This window comes from Pseudochaenichthys georgianus, chromosome 8 (genome assembly GCF_902827115.2).
Source record: "Pseudochaenichthys georgianus chromosome 8, fPseGeo1.2, whole genome shotgun sequence".
Taxonomy (NCBI): domain Eukaryota; kingdom Metazoa; phylum Chordata; class Actinopteri; order Perciformes; family Channichthyidae; genus Pseudochaenichthys; species Pseudochaenichthys georgianus.
In genome coordinates this window covers 247,501-251,847 of record NC_047510.2, presented here as the reverse complement: position 1 = coordinate 251,847, position 4,347 = coordinate 247,501, and positions in this window count along the sequence as shown.

Genomic DNA, 4,347 nt, shown 5'->3' with positions numbered 1-4,347 from the left:
ACCTCGTGTTACTCTGTGGATGACCTCGTGTTACTCTCTGGATGACCTCGTGTTACTCTGTGGATGACCTCGTGTTACTCTGTGGATGACCTCGTGTTACTCTGTGGATGACCTCGTGTTACTCTGTGGATGACCTCGTGTTACTCTCTGGATGACCTCGTGTTACTCTGTGGATGACCTCGTGTTACTCTCTGGATGACCTCGTGTTACTCTGTGGATGACCTCGTGTTACTCTGTGGATGACCTCGTGTTACTCTGTGGATGACCTCGTGTTACTCTCTGGATGACCTCGTGTTACTCTCTGGATGACCTCGTGTTACTCTCTGGATGACCTCGTGTTACTCTGTGGATGACCTCGTGTTACTCTCTGGATGACCTCGTGTTACTCTCTGGATGACCTCGTGTTACTCTCTGGATGACCTCGTGTTACTCTGTGGATGACCTCGTGTTACTCTGTGGATGACCTCGTGTTACTCTGTGGATGACCTCGTGTTACTCTGTGGATGACCTCGTGTTACTCTCTGGATGACCTCGTGTTACTCTGTGGATGACCTCGTGTTACTCTCTGGATGACCTCGTGTTACTCTGTGGATGACCTCGTGTTACTCTGTGGATGACCTCGTGTTACTCTGTGGATGACCTCGTGTTACTCTGTGGATGACCTCGTGTTACTCTCTGGATGACCTCGTGTTACTCTGTGGATGACCTCGTGTTACTCTCTGGATGACCTCGTGTTACTCTGTGGATGACCTCGTGTTACTCTGTGGATGACCTCGTGTTACTCTGTGGATGACCTCGTGTTACTCTCTGGATGACCTCGTGTTACTCTCTGGATGACCTCGTGTTACTCTGTGGATGACCTCGTGTTACTCTGTGGATGACCTCGTGTTACTCTCTGGATGACCTCGTGTTACTCTGTGGATGACCTCGTGTTACTCTCTGGATGACCTCGTGTTACTCTGTGGATGACCTCGTGTTACTCTGTGGATGACCTCGTGTTACTCTGTGGATGACCTCGTGTTACTGTCTGGATGACCTCGTGTTACTCTCTGGATGACCTCGTGTTACTCTGTGGATGACCTCGTGTTACTCTCTGGATGACCTCGTGTTACTCTCTGGATGACCTCGTGTTACTCTGTGGATGACCTCGTGTTACTCTGTGGATGACCTCGTGTTACTCTCTGGATGACCTCGTGTTACTCTCTGGATGACCTCGTGTTACTCTGTGGATGACCTCGTGTTACTCTGTGGATGACCTCGTGTTACTCTGTGGATGACCTCGTGTTACTCTCTGGATGACCTCGTGTTACTCTCTGGATGACCTCGTGTTACTCTCTGGATGACCTCGTGTTACTCTGTGGATGACCTCGTGTTACTCTGTGGATGACCTCGTGTTACTCTGTGGATGACCTCGTGTTACTCTGTGGATGACCTCGTGTTACTCTCTGGATGACCTCGTGTTACTCTGTGGATGACCTCGTGTTACTCTCTGGATGACCTCGTGTTACTCTCTGGATGACCTCGTGTTACTCTGTGGATTACCTCGTGTTACCTACTCTTTGGATTTATGGTTTTGTTAAGTATTTTTCATTGTCAACAGCTTGTTTTTGTTGTAAATAAAGCTCGCTTTTTGTTACATTTTGAAACCCGCTCCCCTTTTTAAACTGCATTTGGGTCCTACCTTTCCCCGAATCGTAACGGTTGAGACAGAACTGAGACTTCTCCTTCCAATTGATACTCAGTGGTTCATGCTGTTTGTGTCAAATCTAATATATTCACTCTTTGGGAAATCACTACACCCTGATGACCAAACACATCACCATGTCCATGGTGCATCTGTAACTCTCAGAGCAGATGTTATTGTCCTTCAGATGAATAGGAGCAGCCTTACCTCTCTCTCTCTCTCTCTCTCTCTCTCTCTCTCTCTCTCTCTCTCTCTCTCTCTCTCTCTCTCTCTCTCTCTCTCTCTCTCTCTCTCTCTCTCTCTCTCTCTCTCTCTCTCTCTCTCTCTCTCTCTCTCTGTAACCCCACTTCACATCCATGATCAATATGTCTAACTCTTTCCCCCTCTCTTCAAACACTGAACTGTACCTGTCAACCTCTCTCCCTCCTCTCCTTAAACATAAAATACAATCTTCTCTATCTCCTCCCCCTTCATCAGTCCCCCACTTCCCTTCACTCTTCTACCAAGCCCACTATTTTGTTCAACTCCCCCTCTCACAACACCTGCTCATCTCTTACCATTTAAGAGATGAGCCCCCCCCCCCCTGCTACCTGCCCACCTCCCAGCCGCCCTCTGGACCTTCTCCATTCTGATACCGCTGACATGAGGAGCAGCACACTTCTGAGGCTGCCCCCCTCTCAGTGATCCACTGATCTACCTTCAAACTGTCAGGCTCTGCGCTCCCCCTGCTCACATCCTTCCACAAAGATCGCCGCTACAGGGATGCTCATCGTTTTTTGTTCAGCAGGATGGTCTCCACATATTTACACAACTTTTATGAGTGTAAATGCAATGGTCAGATGACTTCACGTCTGCTAAGCTAAAGGCGGCTAATGTTCAACGTGATGACATTTACTAGTCTCATTTAGACACACATGCTTCAGACATTCCCCTCTGGGTATTAGCTGACATACTCTATGTTTCCTTTGACCAAAACATGAACATTTCTTCAGCTTCTAACCAAAACAATGTTAAATAAAACGTTGACTTTGGTAGTGTTCAAATGCTAACTCATTCCTGCAACACTGTCAAGAGATTATAAGAACAATGGTGAAAATAAAAAGACCTGTGATCAGATGACATTATCCACATAGAGTATCCAGCAAGAATCCACATGTTAGAGCCACACTGCGTATACAAGGTTAGGGCCAGTAAGCATCAGGTCCACATAGAGTATCCAGCAAGAAGCCACATGTTAGAGCCACACTGCGTATACAAGGTTAGGGCCAGTAAGCATCAGGTCCACATAGAGTATCCAGCAAGAAGCCACATGTTAGAGCCACACTGCGTATACAAGGTTAGGGCCAGTAAGCATCAGGTCCACATAGAGTATCCAGCAAGAAGCCACATGTTAGAGCCACACTGCGTATACAAGGTTAGGGCCAGTAAGCATCAGGTCCTGGAGTATCCAGAAAGAAGCCACATGTTAGAGCCACACTGCGTATACAAGGTTAGGGCCATTAAGCATCAGGTCCTGGAGTATCCAGAAAGAATCCACATGTTAGAGCCACACTGCGTATACAAGGTTAGGGCCAGTAAGCATCAGGTCCACATAGAGTATCCAGAAAGAATCCACATGTTAGAGCCACACTGCGTATACAAGGTTAGGGCCAGTAAGCATCAGGTCCTGGAGTTCTATCTTACAGCTTAATGACACTGTCACTGCCAGAAAATCCATATTAGTTTAAGGTGGGGTCAATGTGGAATGAGCAAAGACGATATTAAAACATGCCCTGCTGTCCTCATTGGAGGCCGTGGTGTTAGTCACTTAATTTGGTCTCCTTTAAAGATCAAATGCAAAGGTTTTTTTAGAATTGCCAGTAAAATCGAAATCATATAGCTACAACACTATCTAAGATATTGCAGTATTAAAATCGGAGATAATATGCGTCTGGCAATGCGCAATATTTATTTTGTTCAACCCCCAACACCAAGTCCGACGATTTATTTTCTCAGCCGCTCCTCCGCAAGATGGCGTCGCGTGACGTCAGAGTTGCCAAACAAACACACCCTGGCTTATCGCTCACAGCGGCTCCCGCCGATAGTACAACTTAGTTTCGTCTATCATGTCTGATTCTGAGTCGGAGGCCACCCACTATCTGGAGTATGTTGTCGACATCCAACCATATCTATACGAGCCTCTGATGTCGAAGAGGAAATACAAGGAAACGTCACCTGATATCACCGATGAAAGTGCTGATGGCGATGATTCAAGTTCGCCATCTGAGGAAGAGGAAAGCATTTCCTAATCCTGAAAGCGTTGCCTACACAGGATTTAAACCAGCCGTCAGTGAATGATCTGTGTACGGTTTCAATTATCTATATGTGAATAATAATAAGTGAATGTGTAACACGAAATTCAGTAAAGATAAATTACATGAATTACTTTAAGGTACTTGTGTATGGTTGTCTTATTGTATAATAGTTGTGCATAAAATGAAGAAAAACATTATGTGCAGTATGGTCAAAAGTATAAAAACAAACAAAATAATGTACATAGTGTTTAATTAATTATTATTATTATAAGAACAAAATAGTGCCAAGGGCTCTGTAGCTTACCACCATATGAACTCTGAAAGAAACACAGCAGAAATTCTTAACACACCCCAGAGTTATTGTCCAGT